The following is an 18,816-nucleotide window of genomic DNA, read 5'->3' on the forward strand; positions in this document are numbered from 1 at the left end:
GTAATCGTGTGTGTGTGTCTGTGTGTGTGTGATAGAAAGTGAGTGAAAAAGGGGGTGTTCATAAGGGGATTAAGGTTTTAGTCAGCAATTGAATGCAATGCTTTGTATCTGTTTACTTGTAGCTGTGGTCTAATTATTTATGATAAATAATCATTCTTGCTTAGTAAAGAAAACAAGCAATAATCTGTGCTGCCTTTGACCCTTGGTCTAAATGTCAGGTAAATAGGGATACTGCCTGTACTTTAAAAAAAAATTGACCATTTGGTACAACTTTGGGAAAAGCAGGATTTGATTTACAGTGCATGACCCTGGTGAGTCATAACAGGAGGAAAAAAGTTTAAAAGAAACAAATTTGACAAACTATGGTATTACTTTTACAAGCAGGTAAGATCAGTGAGAAATGCCAGAAACAGGATTTTCCAGTCTGAACTTAGACTATTTGTTCGAAACAATCCACCTGAACTGCTTCCCGAAGATCTTTTCAGTTATGCATGTGTAAGTGAAAATCTTGTGTTTTTATTTGTTTGAATATGTTGCAATCTGCTTGGAATCTTCTGCAAAATGTTCAGTGGGTCTATGGTGAAGTAGCATCGTAACATTTCCTCCTGAGCAACTCAGCATTTAATTGATCAGCAGAGGGTTGATGCTGAAATAATGTGCAAGTTTACATCATTGTTGCCTGTTCTGAGATAGAATTGCTCAACGTCCTATTCATTTCCATTATCCCACTCTCTTTTTAGGAGGCAAACTCAAACTAATTGCCTGAATTAATGTGGATTGACATAAATGTCCATTGAAAACTTTCCAGGTGGTGTTCCTTGCTCATGTGGAACCTAACACTGGGAAGGTTTTGGGGCCTATTGAGAGCCAGCACATTGACTTTGCTGTTGTTCCACCTTCCCCCTTTCCTGTGACCGTTTGTCTACTCACAATTTCTGTGATTCCCTCATTACTCACTCCCTCACCACTCACTCCTCCATCCATCATTCACTTATGGTCTGCATTCCTTAGCAATCCATGAGAGCAGTACCAGCATTGGCCACAATCCATTTCATGCACTAAAAAGGACTGTACAGCTAATAAAGGCATCTCAATGGACAAATCCTTCTTCCACATTTTAATGGAAGAGATGCAGTAAGGGCAACGTTGCAGAAAACAGTAGTCAGCTTGAGGGCAAATCCATATCGAACGTATTAGGGCAGCACGGTTGCACAGTGGTTAACACTGCTGCCTCACAGTGCCACAGATCCGGGTTCAAATCCCACCTCAGGCGATTGACTGTGTGGAGTTTGCACATTCTCCCCGTGTCTGCGTGGGTTTCCTCCGGGTGCTCTGGTTTCCTCCCACAGTCCAAAAATGTGCAGGTTAGGAGAATTGGCCATGCTAAATTGCCCGCAGTGTTAGGTGAAGGGGTAAATGTAGGGGTGGGTTGCACTGCGGCGGGTCGGTGTGGACTTGTTGGGCCGAAGGGCCTGTTTCCACACTGTAAGTAATCTAATCTAATCATATGGGAATAGTTCAAATGGCAGTTGATTAGAGTTCAGGAGTGGCACGTTCCTGCAAGAATGAAGGATAGGTTTGGCAAGTTACCACAACTTTGGATAACCAGGGATGTTATGACCTTGGTCAAAAAGAAAAAGGATGCATACGTAAGGTCTGGGAGCGTGGGAACTTCAAGGATGTAGCCCTTGAAGTGTATAAGGTAAGTAGAAAATAACTTAAACTGGAAATTCAAAGGGCTGAAAGGAGACATGAAAAGATGTTAGCAAACAGGAGAATCCAAAGGCTTTTTATACATATATAAAAAGCAAGAGGGCAGCCAGGGAAAGGATTGGCCCATTCAAGTACAACAGAGCAAATCTACATGTGGAGCTAGAAGTGTAGGTGAGGTCTGAAACAAATAGTTTGCATCAATATTCACTAAAGAGAAGGAATTTATGGGGGATGATCTCACGAATGGGAATGTTGAATTTCTAAGCCACGCTGGTATGAAAAAGGAAGTGGTGTTGTGTATCTTAAAAAGTATGAAGGTAGGTTAAATCCTTGGGTCCTCATCAGATCTATCTCAGAATATTGATGGAGGCAAGGGAACAAGTTGCTGGAGCATTGACAGACACCTTTGTATTCTCTTTGGCCATAGGTGAGGTCCCAGAGGATTGGAGAATAGCCAATGTTGTCCCAATGTTTAAGAAGGGAGTAGGGATAATCCTGGAAATTATAGGCCTGTCACCCTCATGTTAGTGGTAGGAAAAGTTTTGGGAAAGGTTCTCAGGGATAAGATCTATATGCATTTGGAAGCAAGTAGACATATTAGTGATAGACAGCATGACTTTGTGAGGAGGAGGTTGAGCCTCACTATCTTAGAGTCATAGAGATGTACAACCCTATTGGAAACAGATCCTTTGGTTCAACCTGTCCATGCCGACCAGATATCCTAAATTAATCTAGTCCCATTAGCCAGCATTTTGCCCATATCGCTCTAAACCCTTCCTATTCATATACCCATCCAGATGCCTTTTAAATCTTGCAATTGTACCAACCTCCACCACTTTCTCTGGCAGCTCATTCCATACAAGCTCCACCTTCTGCATGAAAAAGTTGCCCCTTGGGTCCCTTTTAAATCTTTCCCATCTCACCTTAAACCGATGCTGTCTTGTTCTGGACATCCCCACCCCAGGGAAAAGACCTTGTCTCAATTCCCTATCCATGCTCCTCATGATTTTATAGATCTCTATAAGATCACCCCTCAGCCTCGACTCTCCAGGGAAAACAGTCCCAGCCTGTTCAACCTCTCCCTATAGCTCAAACCCTCCAACCCTGGCAACATCCTTTTCTGAACTCTTTCATGTTTCATAACATCCTTCTTACAGCAGGGAGACCAGAATTTTGAACAGTATTCCAAAAGTGGCCTAACCAATGTCCTGCACAGCCACAACATGACCTCCCAACTCCTATATTCAATGCTCTGACCAATAAAGGAAAGCATACTAAATGCCTTTTTCATTGTCCTATCTATCTGCGATGCCAATTTCAAGGAACTATGAACCTGCATTCCAAGGTCTCTTTGTTCAGCAACATTCCATTAAGTGTATAAGTCCTGTTCTGATTTGCCTTTCCAAAATGCAGCACCTCACATTAACCTGAATTAATCTCCATCTGCCAATCCTCAGTTCATTGGCCCATCTGATCAAGATCCCATTGTACTCTGAGGTAACCTTCTCCACAGTCCAGTATACCTCCGATTTTCGTGTCACCTGCAAACTTACTAACTATACATCTTATGCTCACATCCAAATCATTTATATAAATAATGAAAAGTGGTGGAGCCAGCACCGATCCGTGAGACACATGTCTCCAGTCTGAAAAACTACCCTCCACCACCACCCTCTGATCTCTACCTTTGATTAGATTAGATTCCCTACAGTGTGGAAACAGGCCCTTAGGCACAACAAGTGCACACTGACCTTCCGAAGAGTAACCCACCCAGACCCATTTCCCTCTGACTAATGCACCTAACACTATGGGCAATTTTGCATGACCAATTCACCTGGCCTACACATCTTTGGACTGTGGGAGGAAACCGGAGCACCCAGAGGAAACCCACGTGGACACAGGGAGAATGTGCAAACTCCACACAGTCAGTCACCAGAGGCAGGAATTGAACCTGGGACCCTGGTGCTGTGAGGCAGCAGTGCTAACCACTGAACCAGCTCTGTATCCAAATGGCTAGTTCTCCCAGTATTCCATGTGATCTAATCTTGCTAACCAGTCTCCAATGAGGAACCTTGTCGAACACCTTACTGAAATCCATATAGATCATATCCACCTCTCAGCCCTCATTGATCCCCTTTGTCACTTCTTCAAAAAGCTCAATCAAGTTCGTGAGACATGATTTCCCACAGACAGTGCCATTTTGACTATCCCAAATCAGTCCTTGTCTTTCCAAATGCATGTGAATCATCTCCTTCAGGATTCCCTCCAACAACTTGCCCACTACAGGCTCACCGGTTTATAGTACCCTGGCTTGTCCTTACCACCTTTCTTAAATAGTGGCACCACATTAGCCAACCTCCAGTATTCCGGTACCTCACCTGTGACTATCGATGATACAAATAACTCAACAAGGAGCCCAGCAATCATTTCCCTAGCGTGCCACAGAGTTCTAGGTTACATCTGATCGGGTACCAGGGATTTATCCACTTTTACGCGTTTTATCCTCCTCTGTAATTTGGACTTTTTTCAAGATGTCGTTATTTATTTCCACGCATTCTCTGTCTTCCATATCCTTCTCCATAGTAAACACTGATACAAAATGCTCGTTTAGTATTTCCCCAATCTCCTGCGGTTCCACACATAGGCTGCCTTGCTGATCTTTAAGATTCCCTATTCTCTCCCTAGTTACCAGTTTGTCCTTAATGTATTTTTAAAATCCCTTTGGATTCTCCTTAACCCTATTTGCCAAAGCTATCTCATGTTCCCTTTTTGCCCTCCTGATTTCCCTGTTAAGTATACTCCTACTGCCTTTATACTCTAAGGATTCACTCGATCTATCCTGTCTGTACCTGATGTATGTTTCCTTCTTTTTCTTGACCGAAACCTCAGTTTCTCTACTCTTCCAACTTTCCCTACACCTACCAGCCTTTGCTTTCACCCTAACAGGAACATACTGTCTCTGGACTCACATTACCTCATTTTTGAAGGCTTCCCATTTTCCAGCCATCCCTTAACCTGCAGACATTCACCCCCAATCAACTTTTGAAAGTTCTTGTCTAATATCGTCAAAATTGGCCTTCCTCCAATTTGGAACTTCAACTTTTAGAACCGGTCCATCCTTTTTTATCACTATTTAAAACTAGTAGAATTATGGTCGCTGGCCCAAAGTGCTCCCCCACTGACAGTTCACTCACCTGGCCTGCATTATTTCCCAAGAGTAGATCGGGTTTTGCACCTTCTTTAATAGGTACATCCACATACAGAATCAGAAAGTTTTCTTAACACTTAACAAATTCCTCTACATCTAAACCCTTAACACTATGGCAGATTCAATTTATGTTTGGAAAGTTAAAATCCCCTATCATAACCACCCTATTATGCTTACAGATAACTGAGATCTCCCTACAAATTTAATCAAGTTTTTTGAGGAGGTGATGAAGATGATGCGGGAAAAGCAGTTGATGTTGTCTTTATAAAACCTTTGACTGGGTCCCACATGGCAGACTGGGACAAAAGGTGAAGTCAGATTCTATCTGGGATGAGCTGGCAAGATGGATGCAGAACTGGCTTAGTCATAGGAGATAGAGGGTAGCAGTGGAAGGATGTTTTTTGGAATGGAGGATTGTAACTAGTGGTGTTCCAGAGTGATTTGTACTGGGACCTCTACTGTTTGTGGTCTACATAAACGATTTGGAGGAAAATGTCTAATTAGTAAGTTTGCAGATGATACAAGGATTGGTGGAGTTGTGAATAGCGAGGAGGATTGTTCAAGGATACAGATCAGTTGGAGGCACGGGCTGAAAAATGGCTGATGGAATTTAATCTGGACAAATGTGAGGTGATGCATTTTGGAAGGTCAAGTACAGGTGGAAATTATATAGTGAATGGCAGAACCCTTAGGAGTATTAATTAGAATAGATTACTTACAGTGTGGAAACAGGCCCTTCAGCGCAACAAGTCCACACTGACCCTCTGAAGAGCAACCCACCCAGACCCATTCCACTACATTTACCCTTTCACCTAACACTACGGGCAATTTAGCATGGCCAATTCACCTAACCTGCACATTTGTTTTTTGGACTGCAGGAGGAAACCGGAGCAAACCCACGAGGACACGGGGAGAATGTGCAAACTCCACACAGTTGCCTGAGGTGGGAATTAAACCCAGGTCTCTGGCGCTGTGAGGCAGCAGTGCTAACCACTGTGCCAACATGCCACTGATCTGGTTGTGCATGTCCACAGATCACTGAAGATTCCAGTGCAGATAGATAAGGTACTAAAAAAGGCCTATGGCATGCTTGCCTTCATTGGAAGGGGCATTGAGTACAAGGAAAGACAAGTTGTGCTGCCAATTTACAGAACTTTAGTTAGGTCAGTGCATACAGTCTGGTCACCACATTACCAGAAGAATGTAGATACTTTAGAGATGATACAGAAAAGGTTTGCGAGGTTGTTGTCTGGTATGGGGGATTTTAGCTATGAAAAAAGGTTGGATAGACTGGGTGTGTTTTCACTGGAATGCAGGAGGTTGTGGGGTGACCTGATAGAAATTTATAAGATTGCGAATGGCATGGATATAGTGGAAAATATGAGGCTTTTTCCCAGGTGGAGGAGTCAATTACTCAGGGACACAGGTTCAAGATGCGCAGGCAGAGGGGGGAGTTCAAAAGAGATGTGCGGGGCAAGTTTTGATGAGTGCTTGGAACGCACTTCCAGAGGATGTGGTGGAAGCAGACACAATAGCAGCATTCAAGAAGCACCTAGACAAATACATGAATAGGTAGTAGAGGGATATGGGTCCTGTAAGTGAAGACAGTTTTAGTATGGAAGGGCAAAATCTGTCGACCAGGCTTGAAGGGCCGAAGGGCCTGTTCCTGTAATGTATTGTTCTTCATTCTTGTTTTTTGTTCTCATGGTCATCCCTAAGGTGATGACCTTATGCTGGTTTTTATGTTCCTGCTGAGGCTAAAGAGCTCTGTGAGTAAACCTTAAAATTGCCAATTCTGCAATGCCCTGATTTAAGACATATTGAATCATTCCCAAGTATTTCATATAAACATAGTGCTAACACCAAATGAATAATTCATTTGAAATAAAGTGCCTTGTTAAATCATTGTGCAGTACTCAGTTTCTTCATTGTTGACTTGTTTTTCAGATTTATTTGTAATTTAATTTTATGATAATAAAATTATGCCAAGTGTAATTTATAGAACCTGATTTTTATTTATACTTTCGCTGCCAGGATATCCAGTGGCAACAAGTTATTTGATTTCTATATACTCGATGTGGTCATATACATGCAGATCACTAACAGCATTTGCAATGTAACTCAATCATTGTCAGGCTTACACTGACCTTGAATTGCAGAAATCAGAAAGGAAATGTGAATGCCCAGCCTCTGTGATCCTGATGTCACCCTGGGCTCAGCTTGTCATGGTTACAGAAGACAACTTTCTCCACCTTGCTCACAATCCCTGACGGTAGATGACACAATAATGCAAGTATCCAAAGGTGAATATCAGCACTAGAATTATGTTCTCCCAAAGCACCTCAACAGTTAGCAAACACGGTACTGCTTAAAAGGGGAGGTGATGGCCTAGTAGTATCGTTGTCAGATTATTAATCCGGAGGCCCAGGTAATCTTCTGAGGATCTGGGTTCGAATCCCACCATGGCAGATGGTGGAATTTGAATTCAATAATAATCTGGAAATAAGAGTCTAATGATGACCATGAAACCATTGCTGATTATCAGGGGGAAAATCCTATCTGGTTTACTAATGTCCTTTCCAAATCGAAAGAAACTGCCAACTTTACCTTATCTAGCCTACATGTGACTCCAGAGCCACAGACATATGGTTGATGCTTAACTGTCCTCTGGGCAATCAGGGATGGGAAATAAATACTGATCCAGCCAGTGATGCCCACAATCACATGTTGAATAAAAAAAAAGATTCACATGTCTTAGTTAAATCTGGATTCATGTCTAAGTACATGAAAATTAATCCTCAGCCATTTACTAGTTCTTATCTATATGATCAATCTTTCCATTGCATCATTTCTCCCACTCACAAATCTTCTCCAGTTCTACAAACCCAAGGATCTTTAACTCCTCCAACTCTGGCATTAACAGTCTGGACCTGAAGCTTTGACATTTCCTTTCTAAACCACTCTGCCTCTCCACTGTTTTCTCCTTATTGACATTGCTTACCTCTTTGACCAAACCTTTCATCACACACACTAGTTCTTTCTTTGGCTAGTGTGGTTATGTTCCAATGGGATATTTTGCTTTGTTAAGGTGCTCTGTAAATGCAAGTTGTTTTTTTAAACTCCACCGTAACTACAAGGCTGCAAAAAGACTTCCACTTTAATGATGCCACCATCGCTCCATGATAGCACATCCATGATTAGCAACCTACCATATGGGAAGCTATCATTCAAGCCTTGGAGTTTAAATCTGACCTGTTCGATCACCAGGGCACAGCACTACTGTGACAATTAATGGAATAACAATTTCAAGAACCCATAGGCACAACCATGAATAATCCCTACTTTTAAAAGTTCATAAATATACGTTAAAAGTAAACAGCATTTCAAATCAATTTTGGTCAATTAGCAGCTGGCACAAAGGAGATTAAATGTCACTGTCTAAGAGGAAGAAATGAGAACAGGCCTGTTCAACAGAAATGATGATTAACAAGTTGGCAATAAAGGATAGAGAAGTGGTGCTCCACCCAGAAAATAAAACATTCAATATGAACCAAACCCGACACACATGATGGTAAATGTCCTCTATTAATAGAATTAAAGGTTTTATAAATATATAAGCCTATAAGATAAGGAACAAATGTTAAATAGCCTTAGAAATAAATCACATTGATAACCAATTGTTATGTAAAAGGGGCAACTTCATTTGAGAAATAATGAAACCCTCACAAGGAAATTGTGTTCATAATGCAAGCAAACAGCTTAGTATCAATCTGTAACTCTGATAGCAGGCATTAAGAGTATGAGTCAGTTTTACTCAATCATGTGAAATTGAAGACCCTGCCATCACTTTTCGTAGGTGCAGACTAGAAGAGGCACTTAAAAGTGCATGTTGCCACAGTAACGCATCCTTTTTGGTGAGCTGGCTAATTCATGTAGAGAAAAGAAAATTGTAGATGCTGGAATCCAAAGTAGACAAACAGGAAGCTGGAAGAACACAGCAAGCCAGGCAGCATCAGAGGGTGGAGAAGTCAACGTTCCAGGTTTAACCCTTCTTCAGGACTAGATCCACCTGAAGAAGGGTTATACTCGAAACGTTGACTTCTCCACCTCCTGATGCTGCCTGGCTTGCTGTGTTCTTCCAGCCTCCTGTTTGTCTATGGCTGATTCATTTGGTTGGATGATTGGTATGGAATAATTTGATGCCAACAGCACAGGGTTCAATGCTGATCTAGCTTTCTGGGGTGGACTCAGGGCCTGCCTCTTTGCCCTAACTGTGGTGGAGATCAGATAATGTAAGTTGGATCTCCCTTTAGCTGTAGAACTGGCAAAGGATTATGTGAACTGGCTATATTGATTTTGTTGTTTTCCATTGAGTCTAGAACATTATGTTTAATTGAATTGAGGTTGTAGAGTCACAAAACAGACTCTTTGGTCCAACCAGTCCATGCCGAACACAATCCCAAACTAAACTAGTCCCACCTGCCTGCTCCTAGCTCATATCCCTCCAAGCCTTTCCTTTTCATGAACTTATCTAAGAGTCTTGTAACTGTCCCTGCATCCAGCACTTCCTCAGAAAGTTCATTCCACATCCTCTGTGTAAAATATTTGCTCCTCATGTCAGTGTTATGATAATTAAAGCATTTAATAGGTTAAATAGACATAAACAATTCCCTCTCGTGAGGAAGCTCAAAAAAGTGACACAACTTTAAAACTGGTTCTACGAAATCAGAAATGTTTTATATTCTTTCCTTTAATTCAAAGTTATGTCGTGAATGTATAGTTTTAATATGATAGATTTCGTGAAAAAAGCAAATCTGTTAGCAACTTACAAGCTGGATCCTGGAAATCACATGATGTCTGTTGTGAATTTCTCTGCAGATGATCCAACTGTACTACCTTGAGAGTCAATTTTGAAGGGTCATTAAATGATTCAAGGATTTCAGGATTCTCCTGGAGGTGTAAAAACTCAAAGTTTGTGTATTGTTGAACAAGATCTAGAAAGAAAGACACCACGAGGAATTCCAGCATAATCAATTTTGCTTTTAGGAACAATGATTTACCAAACTTAATAACAGGAGCCAGTTTATTGTGATAACAGTTGGCTGAAAACAGCCATTTAGAAAGAACCATCTGAGCACCATGATAGAAACATCATGAAAAAAACAACCGCTTCTCAAAAGGGAGAGAGAGGGAGCTGCCCAGGATAAAACAGAATCAGAATACTAATAATCAAAACCTGGAGCACTGCATTTGTGCTCTGTGCCCTCCAGGTTTTCAACCCCCCCCTCCCACTCCCCTGGCGATATGACTATCCTGGGTCTCCTCCACTGTCAAAATGAGGCCACACGCAAACTAGAGGAACAACACCTTATATTCTGCATCGCGAGCTTACAGCACAATGGCCTCAACACGGAGTTCACTAGCTTCAAAATCTCCCCACCCCCCCAGCCTCATCCCATGTCCAGCCCTCCGTCTCCTCCCCGCCTCTTTGGCTTAACCTGTTCATCTTCCTTCTCACCTATCCGCTTCACACATCTTACTGACCAATCACAATGACCCCCCACCTGTATCCACCTATCACCATCCCACCTACCTTTCTCTCAGCCCCACTCACCCCTATTTATTTCTGAGCTCCCGTTCCCCTCCCCCAGTCCTGATGAAGGGTCCTGACTTGAAATGTCAACTTCACTGCTCCTCCGATATTGTCTGACCTGCTGTGCCTTTCCATCTCCACATTTTATCAACTGGGAAAGGGAAACAAAGGACTCCTCAATGATTCCCAGGACCTGTTCTGTTAAATCCATCAATGGGAGCCACATCCACCAATTTGCCAACAATCAGTCTCCCTCTGTTCCTCACTGCCTCAGACAGTTTTCTCCCTCTCTGCCTTGAACAATTGTGTGGTGTGACTCATCCAGTACAGACGGCATTCATCCATTCCTCTCCTGAGCCCTTCCCCACTGCCTTTTGGCAATTGGCCCCCAATCTCAATCATGTCCTGTACACAGATCCTAAAGAGGAAAAGAATGCTACATGTACTGCAGCCAAGGTTGCTTTGGCTGCATCTCCCAAGCACTTGACCTCTATCACCTAAAAGCGCATCAGAAACATGGAAACTGTAGTACCTACACATTCCCTCTCACCCACACATCATTGTGAATTGGAACTACATTGCTATTCCTTCAGCGTCACTGGGTCAAAATCCTGGAATTCCCTTCCTAACAGCTCTGTAGGTGTTTCTACACACCAAGGACTGCAGCAGTTCAAGAAACACCAGGTTATAGTCCAACAGGTTTAATTGGAAGTACCAGCTTTTGGAGCACTGCTCCTTTGTCAGTTACCTAGTGCTTCTAAATAAACCTGTTGGACTATAACCTGGTGTTGTGTGATTTTTACCTTTGTCCACCCCAGTCCAACACTGGCTCCTTCACATCATGGCAGTTCAAGAAAGCAGCCCATAACCACCTTCCCAAAAGCAATTATCTTGAGTGTGTCATAGGCAATAAAGCCTATGACACACACATCCCAGGAACAAAGAATAATAATTTTATACAGGCTACTTTAATGTCCCAATAGAGTCAATGGACTGCTCAACATCTCCAAGTCCTTTTAAAAAAATGGGAGACACTTTGGGGTAGGATGGAAGGCCACACACTGCATTGTATGAGCTTCTCAGCTTTGAAGACCCTAAGAGGGCAAGTAACATCTAGCCTTGTGAGCCTATACGTAGGTTTAGATACTTGAAGGTGAATATCACAGTCTCAGACAGTTTTCTCCCTCTCTGCCTTGAACAATTGTGTGGTGTGACCCTTCCAGTGCAGACTGCATTCATCCATCCATCCCTCTCCTGAGCCCTTCCCTACTGCCTTTTGACAATCGGCCCCCGATCTCAATCATCTCTCAAACATGACATTTTAGCTAAATTTCACAACCTTATATCCCTCCACAATATCACACATTTTTATCTCTGCAAAGTCCTCCAGCCCTACAAACCTCCAAGAATTTTTCATTCCAACATCTCTGGCCTCTTCTAAAACTCCAATTTCCTTAGCCCCAAATACAATCATGTGGTGCTACAACAAATATTGAAGTGTAGTCCATTGAATTCTTCTGCCTGCTATTTAAAGAAAGCATGCAATTAATTTAAAAATTGCTGCTTTTGTTAAAGGAGTGGAATAAATCATTTCAATCTAACACATTATTGCAATCATTACTAATGTCAAAGATCCCGATTTCGATACCCCTCTTTAAAATGATCATTATGTTACAAATGATACTGTTTCATGATTGATGGCAATTTCTTCATCCAGTGGGATTTTCGACAAATAGTCATGATTAATGGAAAAGTTGAAAAAAAAATCTGGACAAAAATAGGTAACTGTCTTACGTGCACAGCTCTGCAGAATGTTAAATGTAAACATCAGCAATCTACTGATCTCTCTGTCTTGTCTTTTATGAAAATGAAAAGAATCCTAGCTTCCTGTTTAACTGAGGGCAACATTGACTAATTTGACATTTTACAGCCTTTCAAAGACATGACATTTTAGCTTTATTTTCAAAGAAATGGCCACCCATTGAGATTTTCCTGTATAGTCAGGCTAAGGTCAAGGATCAAAAGAGGACTCATTATGCAAGTCTGCCATTCTGAAGTTCATGATCTCAGGAAAACAAGCAGGCACACATTTCATGGTTACAGTTTGCAACTACACTCATCTTTTTAATGTATATCAGAGTGCAGAAAATATTAACAGATTCATGATAGGCCATATGTTTGTCAGCATGTTGCTACTATCAGCAATATGTGTCTGACTGCATATTATTTGGCAATATCACATTTTCATCAAGGGAATGATTTCACCCTGTACTTGCTGACCGTTACTGCTTCTTGGTTCACAATGCTTTGATGTTAAATTTCTCAGCCTTATGTCCCTACACAATATCACACATTTTTATCTCTGCAACCTCCTCCAGCCCTACAAACCTCCAAGAGTTTTTCATTCCAACATCTCTGGCCTCTTCTAAATCTCCAGTTTCCTAAGCCCCAAATATGATCATGTCTTCAACTTTCTAGGGCCTAGCTCTGGATTTACGTCATCAAACTTCTTTCCCTTTCTATTACTTTCTCCACTTTAAGGCTCTGGTGGAAGCCATTTCTGCTTGTGGATTAGTGGTGCTGGAAGAGCACAGCAGTTCAGGCAGCATCTGAGGAGCAGTAAAATCGACGTTTTGGGCAAAAGCCATTTCTGCTTGATCAAGTCTTGATCAGATTTCACTCTAAGGCATTAGCAAGGCCACATTTGGAGTACTGCATACAATGCTGGTCACCCTGCTGTAGAAAGGATGTTATTATATTGGAAAGGGTGCAAACATGATTTACAAGAATGCTACTAAGACTGGAGAGCTTGACTTACAAGGAGAGGCTGAATAGGCTGGGATTTTCTTTCCCTGAAGCTTAGGAGGTAGCAGTGTGACATTACAGATGTTTATAAAATCATGAAGGGCATGGATAAGATGAATAGCCAAGGTCTTTTCCACAAGATAAGGGACTCAAAAGCTAGAGGGCATAGGTTTAAGGTGAGAGGGGAATTTCTAAGGGACCCGAGGGGCAACTTTTTCACACAGAGGGTGATGCGTGTATGGAATGAACTGCCAGAGGAAGTGATGAGGCGAGTATAATCACAACACTTAAAAGACACTTGGACAAGTGCATGGATAGGAAGGGTTGAGTGGGGTTTTGGTCAGATACAGGCAAATGGAACTAGTTCAGTTTAGGAAACCTAGCATGGATGAGTTGAGCTGAAGGGTCTGTTTTTGTGCTGTATGACTCTATGACTCCATGGTCCAAATCCTTGCCTGCTTACACTCTTGTCAAGTGCTTTTGATGCTTTATAACTTTAAATACTAATGTAAGGGCAAGTTGTTGCTATGCTGCTCTGCTCTAAAAGCACCATAGAATATATTTTTACTAATTTAGGTGATTTTGACAATAATGGTTGGATAAGAATTTATTGCCTGTCCCTAATTGCCCTGGAGAATGTGATCAAGAGCTGCCTTCTTGAACCATTGCAGACCTTGATGTGTGGGAACACCCACTGTGCTGTTTGGAAGGGAGTTCCAGGATTTTAACCCAGCAACACTGAAGGAATATTTCCAAGTCAGGATGGTGAGTGGCTTGGAGGGGAACTGATAAGTGGTTGTGTTCCCATGTATATGCTGCTCTTGTCCTTCTAGGTGGTAGATGTTATGGGTTTAGAAGGCGAAGAAGCCTTGCTGAGTTACTCCAGTGCATCTTGTAGATGGTGCGCACTGCTGCTATTGTATGTGATGATGTGGATGTGCTGGTGTTGGACAAGGTCAAAGATCACAGGACACCAGGTTATAGTCCAATGGGTTTATTTGAAAAGATTAGCTTTCATCAGATGCTAGTCTGTGAAGGAAGTGTATGTTGAAGGCAGTGAATACGGTGGACTGCTTTGCCCTCTATGGTGCCAAATTTCTTCAGTGTTATTGGGGCTTCATCTATCCCTGCAAATGGGCAGTATTCCTTCACACTCCTCTTGTGTATCTTGTAGATAGTAGACAGGTAGTGGGGAAGCTACGAGCGGATTACTTGCCATATTATGGCACTTGCAGTTTAATTTCTAGTATAGGATAACTCCCAGGATGTTGATATTGAAGAATAGTAACTGCAATGCATGTCAAGCGATGATGGTTAGATTCTCTTTTTTTGGAGATAGTCATTGCTTGCCACTTTTGTGGTACAAATGCTATTTGTCATTTTTCAACTCAAGCCTGGATGTTGTACAGATTTTACTGCATATGCTTCAGTATCAGACTGGCCATGAGTGATGTTGAACTCTGTGAAATTATCAATCAACATCTCAATTTCTGACAGCATGATGAAGGAAAGGAATAATACTTTAGACAGGATTTCTCTCACATACTTCTTTCTATTTCATTTATCCTCAGTATTTTGAGACAATTTTTGCTGGATCTACTTGAATGTTTTAAAATAATATAAAATCTCCCATTGTTCTGTGATAGATCCCCAGTGATGTAATACCAAACATTGCCAGTCATGTCCTTCAGAGAATTCAAGCAAGATCTATGGGAGAATGGATTGTCAGGGTCTGCTGAGACTATTCCTGACATTGATGCTGGTGTTATCCTGTAAAAAAGAAAACCATGGAAGTAGCAACACAACACATATCCGAAAATAATCCCAATTGACGTATCCATCCATGTTGCCTGTGATGTTGATGTTGTGTTGTCTTCTGAAGCTGTGATGACAACAACAAACTTCATTTGTTAAAAAAGACAATGCAAATTTCCCAAAAATGGTTGAGATCTTCCATCAATTCTGTAAGGTCAAAACAAATTGAGCCCATCGACCAATAATGGGTAGGTGAGAGCACTTCCAACAGGTTGTTTCACTTCCTTATGCATCAGATTGGATGCAGTTACAATGTCACAATGGAATGAGATCTTATCTCACAGAACTTTAAATTTGGAACTCTGCTAGTGCATCAGAGGTAGCCTTGCAGTTTCAACTAATTGAAGAGAGCACTCCTCAATGTGAAGAGATTAAAGGGGACAGTGGGGTTTGAAATCCATCTTAATTTAAAAAATGTAATGGAATCTGTTCTTTCTTCCAAGTTAACAAGCTGTTAGCCCAGTCACAGATACCTGTGGTTTTGAAATATGATTTTGGAGAGTGCTCCAGTTGATTGCCTGGAAAAGGAAGCATTCTGTAGATTTTGTTCGAAAATAAATTGTGTACGTCTCACAGAAGATGTGCAATATATTTTTAAGGGGCATACTTATTATATTTTCAAGTGATCCTCATGACCCATGTGCTCCAGACATGTGAATTAACATCTCTGAATGGGTTGATAAGAAAATATCTGTAAAATTCTCAGTATCCATCTTAATGAATCTCTGAATGTCTTGCAGCATATAATGCAGTTGGATACATGTTAGTACATCCCAGTTGCTTACATTGAGCACATGTGCCCCTTATTGTAGTGTACATGTGTAGATAATGCTGTAATAAAGATTCATTACAGTCATAGAGTCACAGAGATGTACAGCATGAAAACAGACTCTTCAGTCCAACCTGTCCATGCTGACCAGATATCCCAACCCAATCTAGTCCTACCTGCCAGCACCCGGCCCATATCCCTCCAAACCCTTCCTATTCATATACCCATCAAAATGTCTTTTAAATGTTGTAATTCTACCAGCCTTCACCACTTCCTCTGGCAGCTCGTTCCATACATGTACCACCCTCTGCGTGAAAAAGTTGCCCCTTAGGTCTCTTTTATATCTTTCCCCTCTCACCCTAAACCTATGCCCTCTAGTTCTGGACTTTCCCACCCCAGGGAAAATACTTTGTCTATTTACCCTATCTATGCCCTCATGATTTTGTAAACCTCTATAAGGTCACCCCTCAGCCTCTGACGCACCAGGGAAAACAGCCCTAGCCTGTTCAGCATCTCCCAATAGCTCAAATCCTCCAACCCTGGCAACATTCTTGCAAATCTTTTCTGAACCCATTCAAGTTTCACCACATCTTTCAGATAGGAAGGAGACCAGAATTGCACGCAATATTCCAACAGTGGCCTAACTAATTTCCTGTACAGCCGCAACATGGCGTCCCAACTCCTGTACTCAATACTCTGACCAATAAAGGAAAGCATACCAAACGCCTTCTTCACTATCCTATCTACCTGTGACTCCACTTTCAACGAATATGAATCTGCACTCTAAGGTCTCTTTGTTCAGCAACACTCCCTAGGACCTTACCATTAAGTGTGAAAGTTCTGCTAAGATTTGCTTTCCCAAAATGCAGGATCTTGCATTTATCTTAATTGCATTCTTAGTATTATGCACCTCACATCTCAACCTTATGTTACGGATCTAACAAAGCTATCACAGCACCACATATCATACAACACCACATTAATGAATCATAGGAATTTACATTTACAAAGTGCATATCATAATACATGGAAATCTCAGAACATGTTATAACTAATAAAACACTTTTGAAAACAGTTCCCAGTTTAACATAAGAAGAACAGCAAAGCCAAAATGGCAGGGCCAAATGATCGACGACGGAATGGGGATATTTGGCGCTGATCATTTGGCCCCGCCATTTTGGCTCTAAACTGTTTTGGCGCTCATTACTTTGGCGCTGAGCTGTCTTGGCTACATTTTGCTATATTTATCAAACACATATAGATAACCATCGTGTGAAAATTTTGGTTTGTCTCTCTTGCTTAGATTGTTTTCAGCCATTTCTGGTATGGGCTGTACAAGAAAATAGAAAGAAAATTGTATTACAGCTTTCCAGTGTGAAGACAGAACGGCTTAAGTATCATCAAGGCAGTGGATGACTATTAACAATTGTTAAATGAGAAAATGATTACAAAACGAGATTTGAATCTACAGCTGGTCATTACAGCTTTGACTATCAACTCTTGCTAGTTGAGAAAATTACATCAGGTCGTTAGTCATCCTCTCTTCTTTAACCAAACAAGACTTTTTTAAAATGCTGAATTGGCGCCAAAACAGCTCAGCGCCAAAGTAATGAGTGCCAAAACAGTTTAGAGCCAAAACGGCGGAGCCAAATGATTGGCGCCAAAAGGGCGGCGCCAAAATGTACCCGACCCATCAGGACATTGTTGAAAGAGTCCACAAGTAGTATCCCAGGTGCAACCACCTTCTGTTGCTTCATTAATAACCTTTCCTCCATCTTCAGGTTAAAAATAGAGGCATTCATTGACTACTGCTGAAGTTTCTATTCCTTAATCCTCAGACGCAGCAAAATTTGGTTAAGATTTGGTTTGAATTGAAAAATGGGAAGTAGAATTTGCATCATAGGAGTGTCAGACAATATCAATTTCCATTGAGAGAGAATTCAACCATCTTCCCTTGATATTCAGTAGCATTACAATGATGGGTTCACCCAATATAACTATCTGAAAAGTGGTTCACGTTCTTGGTTGGAATAATTGGAATGAAGTTATGATAGATTTCTGTTTGCCATCTTGCATCATACAAACTCTCTCGCCCTTTCTGTAAAACATAAACATTTAGGATTGTCTTCTTCTTTGGATCGTGATATTATGAGGCACAATGTTCTGCTGAGCACGCTTGTTTAAGAGATTCCAAAGAGATTCCTCCTGACATACTTATTTTATGTCTCTCGTTAGGAACTCTCTCAATGATGTGCGTTGTTGGAAAGGTTTGTGCCAAGCTGTTGAAGATCCCAAGACATATCTGTAGATATGCTGTGTTTTGTGGGGTAGGTATTTGTTTTTCATCTTCAATTCTACCTGGTATAGGATGGATTTCACCACCTGAAAATGCAGAGCCAAAATAATTGATCTGGTTTACATTCACCAGACATTTCTTGCTGGCGAAAATCAACCCTTCGTGGTGAACAATTGCCATCAGTGAGTGAAGATTCTAATCATGCTCTACTTTGGATTTGTCCATTACTGTAATGCTATTGGGAATGCACATATATCTAGCCACACTTTCTGTAATTCAGACCATATGTGTGAGGAGAAAGATTTAAAAGGAACCTAAGTGGTAACTTTTTCACAGAGGGTGGTGTGTGTATGGAATGAGTTGCCAGAGGAAGTGGTGGAGACTGGGACAGTTACAACATTTAAAAGGCATCTGGAGGGTACATGAATAGGTTTAGAGGGATATGGGCCAAATGGTGGCAAATGGGACTAGATTAATTTAGGACATGTGGTTGGCATGGACTAGTTGGACTGAAGGGTCTGTTTCTGTGCCGTACATCTCTATGATTCTATGACTCTATGTTGCCACAATAGATCCCCATGACCAATAAGCCAAAAGGTAGTCATTGGGACGACATG

This window comes from Chiloscyllium plagiosum, unplaced genomic scaffold (genome assembly GCF_037043375.1).
Source record: "Chiloscyllium plagiosum isolate Xiang-an unplaced genomic scaffold, Cpla_swu_hap1 HiC_scaffold_19, whole genome shotgun sequence".
Lineage (NCBI taxonomy): Eukaryota > Metazoa > Chordata > Chondrichthyes > Orectolobiformes > Hemiscylliidae > Chiloscyllium > Chiloscyllium plagiosum.